Here is an 18,615-nt window from a genome sequence, read left to right on the forward strand (position 1 = left end):
ACTTTACAGATATATCCCCTTGGTCAAGTAAGAGAAAAAATAAACATATGAGATTACATCAAACTAAAAAGTTTTTTCACAGTAAAGGAAACCATCAATAAAACGAAAAAGCATCCTATTGAATGGGAGAAGATATTTATCAATGAAATATCTGATACAGAATTAATATCCAAAATTTATTAAAAAGTCATTAGAAAATGCCTCTTCAGGAGATGGCATCAAAATGGCGGCATGAGGTGAGCTTCTAGAAATCTCCCCTGCAATTTACAACAAATTGAACAAATATTACTCTACAAAGGACTCCCTGTACAACAGACACGCAAGACAAAGAGGCTCACTACTCAATTCACCTAAAGGTGGGCAAATCGCATGAGCAGGGGAAGAGGGAAGGGAGAAGTGCTGAGAAGGAGCCGCAACGGCGCAGGACGCAGAACTAGCTCAGTGCTCCGAGCTTGCAGCATCCTGGAACTACCGCAGCTGTGGGAGATGGAAGAACTTCGACTGCTAGGGCTACATTTATGGCCCACAGGGCTGAGGGGATGGCACATAATAGGGCTGAACCCAACACTTATGGCAGAGACATCGGAGCAACTACTGAGGGAAGAAGACTGAAAACGGTGGTTTAAGCCCTCACTGCCTCAAAGAACAGAAGCCTTAGGCACTAAGACTAGCCGCCCCTTTCCTACCCTCCTAGATCTCGCCCCGACCCGACCAGCCCAGTGCTAGAAGCTGAAGAGTAGCAGTGTCAGATCAAAAGAACAGAATATTTTCAGTTTTGAGAACTGTGGTCCGCAGACAAAGATTTGCACCCCAACTAGTTCCAGCAAAGGGGAGGGAGCTGTGGAAACAGGACTGGTTGTGATGGTGGTTGCCACCATTGCTTTGGGCCACATATCACAATTCACCTCGCCCTAGTCCCCACCTATCTGGGGGTATCCATGAAGCAGTAACAGAACTGCTGGAACACAGGGTCTCTGAATCTGGTGCACGAAGAGCTTTGGAACTTCAAAAGCTCTCTGCAACCCACAGGGATGCAGCACCCTATGACCAAGGTGAACTGTTAACAGAGGAGAAGCCCACGCTTCCAGCGAATCCCCGCATTGTGTGACAAGCTGGAGTAGTGCAGAGAAAACATAACACTACAGTGTGAGAGAGAAAAAAGGCTGCAGTCAGAGAGAAAACAAAACATTCTACCAACACATACTGGAAAACAATAGAAAGACCTCTTCCTATCAACCTGTTGCAGAACCCACTCCTGCAGATGTCTAGGAAGAGAAATAATAAATAATTAATTGCAATGAATAACCAAGGCAACAAAACAGCTCAGAAAGAAAGTGAAAAGTCTCCAGAAAATGAAGTTAAAGATATGCAAATATGTGACTTAAATGACAGAGAACTCAAGACTGCAGTTTTCAGAAAACTCAACAAGATGCAAGAAAATACAGAAAGGCAGGTTAATGAACTCAGAAATACAACCAAAGCACAATATGAGCATTTTACCGAAGAGATTGAAATTTTAAAAAGAACTGAATAGAATTTCTGGATATTCAGAACTCAATAGAAGAAACTAAGAATGAAATAGCCAGCTTAGGAAGTAGAGTTAACCAGATGCAGGAAAGAATCAGTAAAATCGAAGATAGAAAACTGGAAATTACATGGATGGAAGATGAAAGACACTTGAGACTTAGAGGAAATAAAAGAACTCTACAAGAACTTTCTGACTCCATCAGAAAGAGTAATATAAGAATAATGGGCATACCAGAAGGAGAAGAAAGAGAGAAGGGAACAGAGAGTATATTCAAACAAATAGTCAAAGAGAATTTCCAAACCTGTGGAAATAACTGGATCCTTGAATCCAACAAGCAAATAGAACACCTAATTACTTCAACCCCAAGAGGCCTTCTCCAAGGCACATTGTATTGAAGCTGTCTAAAATCAGTAACAAAGAAAGAATCATCAAGGCAACCAGGGAAAAGAAGATCGTAACCTACAAAGGAAAGTCCATTAGATTATCATCAGATTTCTCAGCAGAAACTCTACACGCCAGGAGGGACTGGAACCAAATATTCAAACTATTGAAACAGAGAAATTATCAGCCAAGAATAATATATCCAACAAAGATATACTTTAGATGTAAAGCACGAATAAAGACCCTTCCAGACATAAAGAAGCTGAGGGAATTTTCTAATACACGACCTGCACTACAAGAAATACTAAAGGAGGCTTATTGACCACCATCAACAGGGACAATTTGTGGCAAACAAAACATAAAAAGGGGGATAGTAAAGACCTGAACCGGAATATGGGAATGGAGAAAGTAAGCGTGCTGAAGAAAATGGAACACTCTAAATATCAAACGTTCCTTTACATAATGGTAACCACTCAAAAGAAAATCCAGAACTCAAGTATATGCTCCAATAAAAGAAGAAACAGAGCGAAAAATCATAGAATACCAACACACAGAAACAATACACAACAACAAAAATGCAAAAAACCATGGAGGTACGATCTTACCAGAAAACTAAAGATAAAATAATAGGAAATCCATACATATCAATAATCACCCTAAATGTAAATGGAATGAACTCACCAGTAGAAAGGCACAGAGTAGCAGATTGGATCAAAAAACTAAACCCAACCATATGCTGTCTTCAAGAGACACAGTTCAGCTACAAGGACAAGCATAGACCCAAAGAGAAAGGGTGGAAATTGACACTCCAAGCAAATGGTATCCAGAAAAAACCATGTGTAGCCATTATGATATCAGATGAAACAGACTTCAGTGTGAAAAAGATAACAAGAGACAAAGATGGGCATTTAATAATGGTAAAGGGGACTAAACAACAAGAAGACATAACAGTCATCAATATTTATGCCCCCAATCAGGGAGCACCGAAATACACCAAGCAACTATGAACAAAACTAAAGGGAGATGTACAATTCTGTATTACATCATCTATAAATCCCATTGTGTGTTCACCACCCAGAGTCAGTTCTCCTTCCATTACCATATATTTGATCCCCCTTACCTACATCTCCCACCCCCACCCCCCTTACATTCTGGTAACCACTAAAGTAATACTGAACTGTACACCTGAAATCTATCTAATTTTACTAATAACTGTCACCCCAATAAATTTAAAAAAAAACCTAAAGGGAGAAATTGACCAAAAAGCATTAGACTAGGGGAATTAAACACATCATTGACAGCTATGGATATATCATTCAAACAGAAAATAAAAAATGAAATAGTAGCCCTAAATGACACATTAGACGAAACGGACATAATTGACATTTATAGAGCAATTCATCCTAAAACATCACAATATACATTTTTTTCTAGTGTACATGGACCATTCTCAAGGACAGACCATATATTGGGATATAAAACTAACCTCAGGAAATTTAAGAAGATTGAAATCATACCAAACATATTCTCTGATCACAAGGCTTTTAAATTGGAAATCAACGGCAAAAAGAAAGGAGGAAAATACACAAATACGTGGAGATTAAACGACAAATTTTTAAAGAACGACAAGGTCAAAGACGAAATTAGAGGAGAGATCAAGAGATACATCGAAAAAATGACAATGAAAATACATCCTACCAAAATTTGGGGGATGTAGCAAAAGCACTTTCAAATGGGAAATTTATATCATTACTGGCCTATCTCAAGAAACAAGAAAAATCTCAAATAAATAACCTCACATTACATCTGAAAGAACTAGAAAAAGAAAAAATGAAACCCAAGGTCAGCAGAAGAAAGGAAATAATAAAAATCAGAGCAGAACTAAATAAAATAGAGAACAAAAAGACAATAGAAAAAATTAATGTGACAAAGAGCTGGTTCTTTGAAAAGATTGACAAAACTGACAAATTTTTGGCTAAGCTTCCTAAGATAAAATGAGAGAATACACCAATAAAATCAGAAACGAAAAAGGGGAAGTTATCATGGATGCCACAGAAATGCAAAGGATCATCCAACAATAATATGAAGGACTATATGCCAACAAATTCAATAACCTAGAAGAAATGGACAAGTTCTTAGAAACTTGGCTGAACCATGAAGAAATAGAAAATCTAAACAGACTGATCACCAGTAATGAAATTGAATCAGTCATCCAAAACTTTGCCAAAAGCAAAAGTCCAGGACCACATGGCTTCACTAGTGAATTCTACCAAACCTTCAAAGAGGATCTAATACGAATCCTGCTCAAACTCTTCTAAAAAATTAAAGAAGAGACAGTACTCCCTACCTCATTTTATGAGGAGAACATTACCCTGATAACAAAACATGGCAGGGAAACACAAAAAAAGAGAACTACACACCAATATCTCTGATGAATACAGATGCAAAAATCCTAAACAAAATTGTAGCAAATCGAATACAGCAATGCTTTAAAAAGATTATTCATCATGACCAAGTGGGGTTCATCCCTGGGGCACAAGGATGGTTCAACATCCGCAAATCCATCAATGTGATACATCACATAAACAAAATAAAGGACAAAAATCATATGATTATATCAATTGACGAAGAAAAAGCATTTCACAAGATACAACATCCATTTATGACTAAAACACTTAATAAAATAGGTAAAGAAGGAAAATACCTTGACATAATAAAGGCCATATATGACAAATACTCAGCTAATCTCATAATTAACGGTGAAAAACTAAAGCCCTTTCCTCTACATTGAGGAACACGACAGGGCTGTCGCCTATCACCTCTGCTTTTCAACATAGTGTTGGAAGTCCTCACCAGAGCAATCAGGCAAGAGAAAGAAACAAAAGGCATACAAATTGGGAATGAAGAAGTTAAATTGTCACTCTTTGCAGATGACATGATGCTATATATAGAAAACTCTAAAGACGCCACCAAAAAGCTAATAGAAACAATCAACGAATAAAGTAATGTGGCCAGCTACAAAATCAACGTACAAAAGTCCATTGAATTCCTATATAGTAACAATGAAATCTCAGAAAAATAAATTTAAAAAAAAAAACAATTCCTTTTGCAATTGCAGCAAAAAGAATAAAACACCTAGGAATAAACTTAACCAAGGATGTGAAAGACCTCTATGCTGAAAACTGCAAGACATTCTTAAAAGAAATTGAAGAAGACACAAAGAAATGGAAACACATTCTGTGCTCATGGATTGGAAGAGTCAACATAGTTAAAATGGCCATATTACCCAAAGCAATATACAGATTGAATGCAATCCCCATCAATTCCCAACGGCATTTTTTAAAAGAAATGTAACAAAAAAACCATCAGATTTGTTTGGAACCACAAAAGACCCTGATTAGCCAAAGCAATCTTAAGAAAAAAGAACAAAACTGGAGGTATCACACTGCCTGACTTTAGCTTGTACTACAAGGCTACAATAATCAGAACAGAATGATATTGGCAGAAAAAGAGACACATAGACCAATGGAATAGAATTGGGACCCAGAAATAAAACCACATAAATATCGACAGATAATTTTTGACAGAGTAGCTAAAAACATACAATGGAAGAAAGACAACCTCTTCAATAAATGGTGCTGGGAGAATTGATTGGCCACATGCAAAAGAATGAAACTGGACTGCTATCTGTCACCATGTACCAAATTTAATACAAAATGGATCAGAGACTTAAGCATAAGACCTGAAATAATAAACTGCATAGAAGAAACCATAGGTTCTAAACTTATGGATCTTGGGATCAAAGAACATTTTATGAATTTGACTCCAAAGGCAAGGGAAGTAAAAGCTAAAATAAATGAATGGGACTCTATAAAACTTAAAAGCTTCTGCACAGCAAAAAAAAAATCCACAAAATAAAGAAGCAACCAACTGAATGGAAGAAGTTTTTTGCAAACAGTGCCTCCGATAAGGGGCTAATATCCAAAATATACAAGGAACTCATGAAACTCAACAACAAAAAACAAACAACCCAATTGAAAAATGGGCAGAGGACCTCTAAAGACATTTCTCCAAAGAGGACATAGAAATGGCAAATAGACATATGAAAAAATGCTCAACATCACTAATCATCAGAGAAATGCAAATAAAAACCACAATGAGATATCACCTCACCCCATTTAGAATGGCTATCATCAACAAGAGAAACAGTAACAAGTGTTGGAGAGGCTGTGGAGAAAAAGGAACCCTTATACACTGTTGTTGGGAACGCAGACTGGTGCAGCACAATGGAAGGCAGTGTAGGTGTTCCTCAAAAAAATTACCAATAGAATTACCATATGACCCAGCAATCCCATTCCTAGGTATCTACCCAACAATCTGAAAACATTTATGCATAAAGACACGTGTGCTCCAATGTTCATTGCAGCTTTATGTACGGTGGCCAAGACATGGAAACAACCAAAATGTCCTTCGATAGATGAATGGATAAAGAAGTTGTGGTATATATACACAATGTAATAGTATTCGGCGGCAAGAAAAGATGATATAGGAACATTTGTGACAACATGGGTGGATCTTGAGAATATAATGTTAAGCATAATAACTCAGACAGAAAAAGCAGAGAACCATATGATTTCACTCTTATGTGGTATATAAACAAAAAACAACAAAAGAACAAGGCAAACAAATAAGAAACAAAATCTCATAGACTCAGACAATAGTTTAGTGGTTACCAGAGGGTAAGGGGGTGGGGGTTGGGAGATGAGGGTAAGGGGGATCAAATATATGGTGATGGAAGGAGAACTGACTCTGGGTGGTGAACACACAATGGGATTTATAGATGATGTAGTATAGAATTGTATGCCTGAAATCTGTGTAACTTTACTAACGTTGTGACACCAATAAACTTTAATTTTAAAAAAAAGAAAGAAAGAAAAATAATCCGTTCTGGAAAAAAAGTCATTGACTCACCACAAAAAAAAAAAAAAGAAAAAAAAAAAAAAAAAAACAGTTAAAAAATGGGCAGAGGATAATAAGAGACATTTTTCTAAATAGGACATACATATGGCCAACAGACATATGAAAAAATGCTCAACCTCACTAGACATTAGAGAAATGCAAATTAAAACCACAATCAGATACAATCTAGTTCTCGTCAGAAAGTCTCAATGAATTTAAGAATATTCAAATTATGTCAGTTATCTTCTCTGACCACAGCACTACCAAAATAGAAATCAATTGTAAGAAGAAAACTGGAAAACAAAGAAATACATGGACCCTGAATAACATGCTACTGAACAATGAATGGGTCAACAATGAGATCAAAGAAGAAATCCAGAGATACCTTGAGTCAAATGAAAATGAAAACACAATGACCCAAAATCTATGGGATTCAGTGAAAGCAGTCCTAAGAGGAATATCCATAGCAATGCAGGCCTATTTAAAGAAACAAGAAAAATCTCAACTCAACAGTCTATCTTTACCCCAAAGGGAACTTGAAAAAGAAAAGCAAAATAAACCCAAAGAGAGTACAAGGAGGAAATAATAAAAATTAGAGCCCCCAAAAATATTGAAATAGAGACCAAAAAAAAACAAAAAAAAGGTCAATGAAACCAAGGCCTGATTTTCTGAAAAGATAAACAAAATTGGCAAACCTTTAGCAAGACTCATCAAAAAGACAGAGAGAGGACCCAAATTAATAAAATCAGGAATGAAAGATGACAATTCACAATCGACACCACAGAAATACAAAAAAAATAAAAAATGTTTTAAATACTACAAGCAACTAAATGACAACAAATTAGAAATCTGGAAGAAATGGATAAATTCCTAGAAACACATAATCTACCAAAGCTGAATCAAGAACAAACAGAAAATCTGAACAGACCAAATATGACCAATGAAATTGAATCAGTCATCAACAAGCTCCAAACAAACAAAAGTCCTGGACCAGATGGCTTCACAGCTGAAGTTGACCAAACATTCAAAAAAGAATTATCACCTATTCTTGAACTATTCCAAAAAATCCAGAAAGAAGGAAGGTTCCCAAGATCATTTTACAAGGCCACTATTACCCTGATCCCAAAATCTGAACAAGACATTACAAACAAAAAGAAAGAAAGAAAACTGTAGGCCAATATCCCTAATGACATAGATGCAAAACTCCTCAGCAAAATACTAATGAACCGAATTCAGCAATACAATAAAAAGATCATACACCAGTATCAAGTAGGATTAATTCCTGGTATGCAAGTTTGATTCAATATCCACAAATCAATTAACATGATATAGCACTTTAACAAAATGAAAAGTAAAAATCATATGGTCATATAATAGATGCAGAAAAAGCATTTGACAAAATCCAGTATCTATTTATGATAAAAACTCTTAGAAAAGTGGGAATAGAGGGATCATATCTCAACATAACAAAAGCCATATAGGATAAACTCACAGCTAACATGATACTCAATGGGGAAAAGCTAAAAGCATTCCCCTTAAGATCAGTAACAAGACAGGGCTGCCTATTTTCACCACTTTTTTCAACATAGTACTGGAAGTTCTAGCCACAGGATTCAGACAAGAAAAAGAAATAAAAGGCATCCAAATTGGAAGGGAGGAAGTAAAATAGTTATTATATGCAGATGACATGATATTTTATAGAGAGAACCCCAAAGATTCCATCAAAACACTATCAGAAGTGATAAATGAATTTAGTAAAGTAGCAGGATACAAAATTAATATTCAGAAATGAGTTCCATGTGCACAGAAGGAAAATTATTAAAACAATCCCATTTACAATTGGTTCAAAAACAGTGAAATACTTAGGAATAAACTTAACTAAGGAAGTAAAAGACCTGTATTCTGAAAATTTTAAGACATGAAGAGAGAAATTAAAGAAGAAACAAATAAATGGAAATATATACCATGCTCATGAATAGGAAGAATTAATATAGTTAAAATGTCCATACCACCTAAGGCAATATATAAATTTAATGCAATCCCTATCAAATTACCAATGACATTTTTCCAGAACTAGAACAAATAATTCTAAAATTTATATGGATCAATTAAGACCCTGAATAACCACAGCAATCTTGAGAAATCATGCCACCTGATATCACATCATACTACAAAGCCATAGTAATGTGAACAACATGGTACTGGCATAAAAACAGACACATAGATCAATGGAATAGAATAGAGAGCCCAGAAAAAAGTCCATGCCTATATGGTCATTTAATCTATGACAATGGAGGTAAGAATTTACATTGGCATAAAGACAGTCTATTTAATAAATTTCCCTGGGAAAACTGGACCGACACATAAAAAAAACAAAAAAGAAAAGAAAAAATAAATAAATGGACCACCATTTTACGCCATATACAAGAATAAATTCAAAATGGATTAAAGACTTAAAATTAAAACTTGAAAACAACAAAAGAAGAAGACAAACAAATGAGAAACAGAAACTCATAGACACAGACAATAGTTTAGTGGTTGCCAGAGGGTAAGGGGGGTGGGGGTTGGGGGGTGGGAGATGAGGGTAAGGGGGATCGAATATATGGTGATGGAAGGAGAACTGACTCTGGGCGATGAACACACAATGGGATTTATAGATGATGTAATACAGAATTGTACACCTGAAATCTATGTAATTTTACTAACTATTGTCACCCCAATAAATTTAATAAAATAAAATTTAAAAAAAAAAGAAATTGGTAAAACTTGAAACCATAAAACTCATAGAAGAAAATATAGGAAGTAAATTCACAGATATTTCCTTAGTAATATTTTTACTGATATATCCCCTTAGGCAAGGGAAGTAAAAGGAAAAATAAACATGTGGGACTACCTCAAACTAAAAGTCTTCTCACAGCAAAGGAAATATCACAACAAAAAGACATCCCATTGAATGGCAGAAGATATTTGACAATGATACATCTGATAAGGGATAAATTTCCAAAACTTATAAAAAAACTCATACACTCAACCCAAAAAAAAAAAAAAAAAAAAAACCCAATTTGAAAATGGGCAGAGGATATAAAGACACATTTCTCTAAGGAAAATATACAGATAGGCAACAGACATATGAAAAGATGCTCAACGTCACTAATTATTAGAGAAATGCAAATAAAAACCACAATGAAATATCACCTCACTCCTGTCAGAGTGGCTGTCATTAATAAATCAACAAACAAAGTGTTGGCGAGGATGTGGAGAAAAGGGAAACGTTGTGTACTCCTGGTGGGATTGCAGATTGGGCATCCACTATGGAAAACAGTATGGAGTTTTCTCAAAAAACTAAAAATAGAATTGCCTTATGATCCAGGAATTCTACTCCTGGGTATTTATCCAAAGAAATCCAAAACACAAATTTGAAAAAAAAATATGCACCCCTATGTTTATTGCACTGTTATTTACAACAGCCAAGATACGGAAACAACTGAAATGCCCATCAATAGACAATTGGATAAGGAAACTGTGGTACATTTATACAAAGAAGTACTACTCAGACATAAAAAAGAATGACATCTTACCGTTAGCAACAATATGGCTGGACCTAGATAATATTAAGCTCAGTGAAATAAGTCAGACTGAGAAAGCAAATACCATATGATCTCATTTATGTGTGGAATGTAAAGAACAGAATAAATGAGCAAACAAAGCAGAAATAGACTCAGAGATATAGGAAACAAACTGTTGGTTGCTAGATAAAAGGAGGGTGGAGAAGGGAGAAAAGGTGAAGGAATTATAGTGTACATATTGGTAGTCAGGATATTGCCACAGGTATAGGAAATACAGTGTGGGGAATACAATAAATAATGTTGTAAAGATTATGTAGGGTGCCAGCTGGGTACTGGACTTATCAGGGAGATCATTTCATAGACTGTGTAGATGCCTGACCACTGCACTATACACCTGAAGATGAAGTAGAATAATACTGAATGTCAACTACTATACACACACACACACATGAATAAAAAATGTATACACATTTTAAGAAAGGAAAACTGTATTAAAATTGTAATACTCAATATATTCCAAAAACAAAAGAAGAATACAAGTCACATTTGACTTCTGCCATTACAAGATGTGCTCTCAATGTGTTGGGACCATAGAGTTAGTCAGGCTCCCTCCTCAGGCCAGCTGTTGATGCTGACGATCCCGCCGGTCCAATAATATAGACTGTCGTGCAAACGACATCCATCTTAAAGATGTTGTTCATGTATACGCTTATGTAAGTACCTTGGATGTGCGTCGCTTGTCTCTGTGGGGTATAAAGAGGCATGGCCATTTTAGGGGATGGCTGGGGCTGAGGCCGAGACAGAGACATGGCCAAGGCAGAGACATGGTAGAGACTCTGGGCTGTATTGTACAGGGCTCCTGAGAAACAGGCTGCTATGAGTTATGAGGCTGTTGTCTACAGGTTGTAACCTGAAAATGTCCAGCTGTGTACAGCAGTGGAAAAACCCCTGGCTGTATCCCAGGAAGCCTGTAAATAAAACATGTCTCCTCTACCCCCGGCTCCACGTATCTTCTTCTAGCTCCTAGAGTCACAGACACCTTATCTCTGGGATCACTGTCCACTTGGACATCAACATGACAAAGTGGTTACCATCAGCATCCAGACTTCTGATCACGGCAAACTACTGCTTGAGCATGGGTAACATCTCTTAAAATGTGTATGCATTTCTTTGTCACCCCAGTATATATGTATGTGTATAAATATATGTGTATATATATGTGTATAAATATGTATTAATACACATACATATATATGTTGATATATATATACACACATATATATATTCAGACAATTATATATACACATATACACACACACACACACACACATATATATTCAGACAATTAAGTTCACAAACTTTCCACCCTGTAAATGCATGGTGGAAAGTTCGCAGATTTAATTCTCCAGCCTTGTGTGTGTGTGTGTGTGTGTGTGTGTGTGTGTGTGTGTGTGTGTGTGTAAAATACTGTATAGGGAATATAGTCAATGTATTGTAACAGTTGTATACGATATTGGAGGACTAGTAGATGTGGGGTTTATCAATTTATGAGGGGTGTAAATGTCCAACTATTATGTAGCTTTGTACGCCTGAAACTAATAAAAATAAATAAATTTTTTTAAAAGAAATAAAGAATACAATAACTGATATGATGAACTGATATGAACAGATATAGTAGATTACTTGGAGCAGAGGATTGAATCACTGATTTAGAAGATAAGATAGCAGAAAACACCCAATCACAACAGCAAAAAGAAAAAAGAATCCAAAAAAAATGAGGAGAGTTTAAGGGGCCTTTGGGACAGCATCAAGCGTATCAATATTCACATTATAGAGGTACCAGAAGAAGAAGAAGAGAGAGCAAGGAACTGAAAACCTATTTGAAGAAATAATGATGAAAAACTTCCCTAACTTGATGAAGAAAATAGATATACAAGCCCAGGAAGAGGAGAGTCCCAAACAAGATGAACCCAAGTAGCCAACACCAAGACACATAACAATTAAAGTGTCAAAGGTTTAAAACAAGCAGAGAAACCTAGCAGCAGCAAGAGAAAGGCAACTGGTAACTTATAAGGGAGCTCCCATAAGGCTGTCAGCTGATTTCTCAAAAGAAACTTTACAGGCCAGAAGGGACTGGAAGGAAGTATTCAAAGTGATGAAAAGCAAGAACTACAACCAAGATTACTCTACACAGCAAAGCTACCATTTAGAATCGAAGGACAGATAAAGAATTTCCCAGACAAAAAACCACTAAAGGAGTTCATCACCACCAAACCAGTATTACAAGGAATCTTAAAATGACATCTTTAAGACAACAAAAAGAATAAATAAGTAAATAAAAATAAAAATATTAATAATAAAATGGCAATAACTACACACCTATTAATAATTGCTTTCAGTAAATGGATTGAATTTTCCAGTCAAAAGACAAGGGAGCTAAATGGATAAGAAAACAAGACTCTTACATATACTGCTGCCTATAAGAGACTCACTTCAGTTTGAAAGACACACACAGACTGAAAGCAAAGGGATGTAAAAGATATTTAACGAAAATGTAAACAAACAAACGAAAAGCTGGAGTAGCAACATTTATACCAGACAAAATATCTTTAAAACAAAGATCATAACAAGAGACAAAGAAGGACCTAGTAATCCCACGGTTGGGTATTTATCTGAACAAACCCAAAATGCTACTTTGAGGGGATATGTTCATCCACATGTTCATTGCAGCATTATTTACAAGAGCCAAGATATGAAGGTAACCTGGGTGCCTGGGTGTTCCTGAGTGGATGAATGGAAAAAGAAGAGATTATATATATATATATATATATATATATATATATATATATATATATATATATATATATATATATATATATATATAACAGAATATTACTCAGCTGTAAAAAAGAAGGAAATATTGCCATTTGTGATAACATGGATCAACCTAGAGGGTACTGTGCTGACTGTAGTAAGTCAGACAGCAAAAGACAAATGTCATATGATTTCACTTATAAATGGAATCTAAAGAACAAAATTAACAAACAAAACAGAAACAAACTCATAGAAACAGAATATTTGATGGCTGCCAGATGAGAGGGCAATTGGGGTAGGTGAAAAGAAGAAGGGATTAAGAAGCACAAATTGGTTGTTACAGAGCAGTCATGGGGATAAGGGTATAGCATAAGGAATATGGTCAATAATATTATAATAACTATGTATGGTGTCAGATGGGTACTAGATTTATCAGGGTGATAGATGGGAGGGGGCTTGGGGATAGGGTGAAAAGTGTAAAAGGATTAAGACATGCAAATTAGGAGTTACAAAATAGTCATGGGGATGTAAAATATAGGAAATACAGTCAATTATATGATAATAACTATGTATAGTTCCAGGTGGCACTAGTCAGGGGTATCACTTCCTAAATTATATAAATGTCAAACCATTATGCTGTACACTTGAAACTAATATAAAATAATATTGAATGTCAATGATAATTGAAATATTAAAAAGGGGAACGGTGAAGCAGAATAAGAGGTTCAAACTTCCAGATTTAAAACAAATTAGTCTTGGGGATATAATATAAAGCATAGAAAACATAGTCAATAACATTGTGATAGCGTGGTACAATGTCAGATGGTTGCTGGACTTATGGTGATCACTTCTTTAGCAATGGGGTACAATCAGTAATGTGGTAATAACTCTGTAGAGTGCTAGGTGGGTACTATTGAATAACTGTGATGTACACCTGAAACTAATATAATATTGAATGTTAGCTATATTTTAATAAAAATATTTTTTAAAAATGATTCAGCTGATGGACATTTAGCTTGTTTCTACTTTTTGGCAATTATGAATAATGCTGTATAAGTTTCTGTGTAGATGTATGTTATATTTTTCTTGAGTACCAAGGGGTGCCAAAAAAATGTATACACATAACTTGTATTCGCTCTTTGTTATTGATATATATTGAGTATTACAATTTTAATACAGTTTTTTCCTTTCTTAAAATGTGTATACATTTTTTGGCACCCTCTGAATATACTAGGAATGGAATTATTGGGTCATATGTTTAACTCTATGTTTAACTTCTGAGGAACTGCCAGACTGTTTTTTCTAAATAGCAGCATTTTACATTCTCACCAGCAGTGTATGAGGGTTCCAATGTCTCCAAATCCTTTCCTTGCCAATTTATGTTGTTACCTGTCATTTTTATTATAGTCATCATATTGTGTATAAAGTATTAACTCATTGTAGCTTTGATGCATTTCCCTCATGGCTAATGATGTTCAGCATCTATTTTTTTATGTGCTTCCATTCTTTCTTTTCTTTTTTTTTAATTTAACCTTTTATTGATCATTGTTTATATTTTGCACCATTATGTTATTCTGTGTTTAAAGATTACTAAATCATATTTCAACATAAAGTAACCTATTTTGTTTTATTTACCGCATTTTACATTGTAGCTCTACCTAGTTTAACAATACTTTTGTACAATCCTGCTTTATTTTCTTTTTTTTTTAAGTTTATTAGAGTGACTTAAACACACTTCGATCAACTTTTTGTCCCCATCACTCCACTAAAATGACTCTTCACAAGGCTACCAATAACCTCCGCATTACTATATCCAAAGGTCATTTCTCAGTCCTCACTTTTGTTTACTTGTCAGTAGTTTTTGATGTAAGTGAAAACTTGAAACATTTCATATTTTTTACTTCAGCACAACACATCATCTTTGCTTTCCTCCTCCATTTCTGGCTGCACCTATTTATTTTCCTTTCCTGGTTTGTCCGCAACTCTCTAACTTCTAAATATTGGATTCCTCCAAAGCTCTGTTAGAATGTCTTCTTTCTTACATTCTATACTTATTCCCTATAATCTCATCTATAGTCTCCATAACCTCTTCTAGATTCATGACTTTAAATGACATCTATAGAGTAATGATGACTCTATATAGTAACGATTACTCTCATAACATCTTTAGCCTGAATCTCTCTCCATATATCACTTGGATGTCTAAGAGCCATCACAACTTAAGATGCCCAAAACTTAGCTCCTGTTGTTTTTCCAAAAACCAGTTTCTTTCCTTTTTCAATTTATGGCAACTTACTCAGCCTTAAAATCTTGGAGCTGGCACTCCCTTGTGGAACTCCCTGTTTAACCACTGAGCTGCCCAGCCATTTAGCCGTCGGAAAGGAAGGAAAGATCTCGGAGAGGAAAAAGGTCGTAAGGGAAAAAGAGTTCGGGGAAGAATCGTCGGTAGCTATGTGACTCGACTACCTCTGCTGAAGCTTCACTGTCGGTGCAGGCGCTGAGCATTGTGGCTAGGAGGGAGATTCGGGCTCCTGGCTCTGAAGGGTGGCCGACGCTTTCCGGGGTGAGCTCTTCAGCGTGTTCGAGGAGGACTCGTCCACTGCGCCCAGAGCCAAAAAAGACAAGGAAAAGGAGAAGGGGACATGGAAGGGGCCGCCAGGGTCTGCGGAAAAGGCCAGGAAACGTTTTGATGGTAAATTACAATCAGAGTCAACTAATATTGGGAAAACCAAGAGAGATGCAGATTTAGAGGGTAAGATGAGTCCATTTTTGGAAAGAAGCCCAAGGAAGAAGAGTCAGTAACTGAAGACTTAAGCTTGGCAGACTTGATGCCCAGAGTCAAGGTACAATCAGTTGAAACCATTGAAGGGTGTACACATGAGGTTGACTTCCTGCAGATGAAGATTATTTACCACTTAAACCTCGAGTTGGAAAAGCTGCAAAGGAGTACCCATTTATTCTTGATACTTTTCAAAAAGAAGCCGTTCAGTGTATTGATAATAATCAGTCTGTGTTAGTATCTGCACATACATCAGCGGGAAAAACTATATGTGCTGAGTATGCCATTGCATTGGCCTTAAGGGAAAAACAACAGGTAATATTTACCAGCCCAATTAAGGTTCTGAGTAACCAGAAATACCGTGAAATGTATGAATAATTTCAAGATGTTGGTCTGATGACGGGAGATGTTACTATTAATCTTACAGCATCTTGTCTTGTTATGACCACAGAGATTTTGAGAAATATGTTGTACAGAGGTTCTGAAGTTATGCGAGAAGTTGCTTGGGTTGTACTTCATGAAATTCATTACATGAGAGATTCGGAGCGTGGTGCGGTATGGGAAAAAGCTATTATTTTGCTTCCTGATAATGTTCATTATGTCTTTCTTTCGGCTACTATTCCAAATGCCCGACAGTTTGCTGAATGGATTTGCCATTTACATAAACAACCTTGTCATGTAATTTACACAGATTATCGGCCTACTCCATGGCAACACTACATTTTTCCATGTGGGGGAGATGGCCTGCACCTTGTAGTTGATGAAAATGGTGACTTCAGAAAAGATAATTTTAATACTGCAATGCAAGTTCTTCAAGATGCTGGTGATTTGGCAAAAGGAGATCAGAAAGGGCGGAAAGGAGGAACAAAAAGACCATCAAATGTGTTCAAGATTGTAAAGATGATTATGGAAAGAAATTTTCAACCTGTAATTATTTTCAGTTTTAGTAAAAAAGATTGTGAAGCTTATGCTCTGCAAATGAACAAATTGGATTTCATCACAGATGAAGAAAAGAAGATGGTTGAAGAAGTACTCAGTAAAGCAATCGACTGCTTGTTGGATGAAGATAAAAAGCTACCTCAGGTTGAACAGGTACTTCCTCTTTTGAAGCGGGAGGGATTGGTATTCACCATGGTGGTTTACTTCCTATTTTGAAAGAAACTATAGAAATTCTCTTTTCAGAAGGATTGATAAAGGCCTTATTTGCCACAAACATTTTTTGCTATGGGAATTAACATGCCAGCTGAAACAGTTTTATTTACAAATGGCCAAAAATTTGACGGGAAAGATTTCCGATGGATTTCCTCTGGTGAATATGTTCAGATGTCTGGTCGTGCTGGAAGGAGGGGAATGGATGATAGAGGAATTGTAATGCTTATGGTAGATGAAAAAATGAGCCCAACAATTGGAAAACAACTACTTAAGGGCTCAGCTGATCCTTTAAATAGTGCTTTCCATTTGATCTACAACATGGTTTTGAACTAACTACGTGTAGAAGAAATCAATCCTGAGTACATGTTGGAAAAATCCTTCTACCAGTTTCAGCGTTATAGAGCAATTCCAGCAGTAGTAGAGAAGGTAAAGAACTCAGAACAACAGTATAATAAGATAGTAATACCAAATGAAAAAAATGTAATCATCTATTATAAGATTAGACAGCAGCTTGCCAAACTGGGTGAAGAAATTGAAGAATATATTCACAAACCAAAATATTGCTTACCATTTCTACAACCAGGGCGTTTGGTAAAGGTAAAGAATGAAGGAAATGATTTTGGCTGGGGAGTAGTGGTGAATTTCTCAAAAAAGTTAAATGTTAAGCCTAATTCTGGTGAACTGGATCCTTTATATGTAGTAGAAGTAATTCTGTGTGGTTCCAAAGAAAGCTTTAAAAAATCAGCTACTGAGGCTACAAAGCCAGCTAAACCTGAGAAAGGAGAGATGCAGATTGCTCCAGTTTGGGTGCATATCCCGTCTACCATCAGCAGTGTTAGGCTTTATATTCCTAAAGACCTTCGACCAGTGGACAATAGACAGAGTGTTTTAAAATCAATACAGGAAGTTCAAAAACGTTTTCCTGATGGTGTTCCCTGATTAGATCCTATTGATGATATGTGTATTCAAGATGAGGGGCTGAAAACACTCATCCAGAAATTAGAGGCCTTTCAGCATTGAATATATTCTCATCCACTTCACAATGATCCAGATTTGGAGATTGTGTATACACTTTCTTGAAAAAAAGCACAGATTGCAATAGATATTAAATCTGCAAATCAAGAACTAAAGAAAGCAAGAACAGAGACGTCATCAAAATGGCACCATGAAGTGAGGATCTGTGAAACTCCCCTGGAAGTTACAACTAACTGAAAAACTATAACTCCACAAAGGATTCCCTGCACAGCACACAGGCAAGAGGAAGAGTCTCACTACTGAATTCACCTAAAGGTGGGCAAATCACGTGAACACAGGAGGAGGGAAGGGAGAGGTGAGGAGATGGAGCCACGCAGGCAGAGGATGCAGACCTAGCTCAGTGCTCCCAGCCTGCTGCATCCCGGAACTAACGCAGCTGTGGGAGAGGGAAGAACTCGGAC

General features: G+C 36.2%; 1 pseudogene; it reads left to right on the top strand.

The window, feature by feature from the left end:
• Positions 1-231: 231 nt before the first annotated feature.
• On the top strand, positions 232-18,391 carry LOC109438375 (exosome RNA helicase MTR4 pseudogene; annotated as a pseudogene).
• Positions 18,392-18,615: the final 224 nt, after the last annotated feature.

The sequence above is a fragment of the Rhinolophus sinicus genome, chromosome 9 (genome assembly GCF_057876585.1).
Source record: "Rhinolophus sinicus isolate RSI-liver-muscle chromosome 9, RSI-T2T, whole genome shotgun sequence".
Classification (NCBI taxonomy): Eukaryota; Metazoa; Chordata; class Mammalia; order Chiroptera; family Rhinolophidae; genus Rhinolophus; species Rhinolophus sinicus.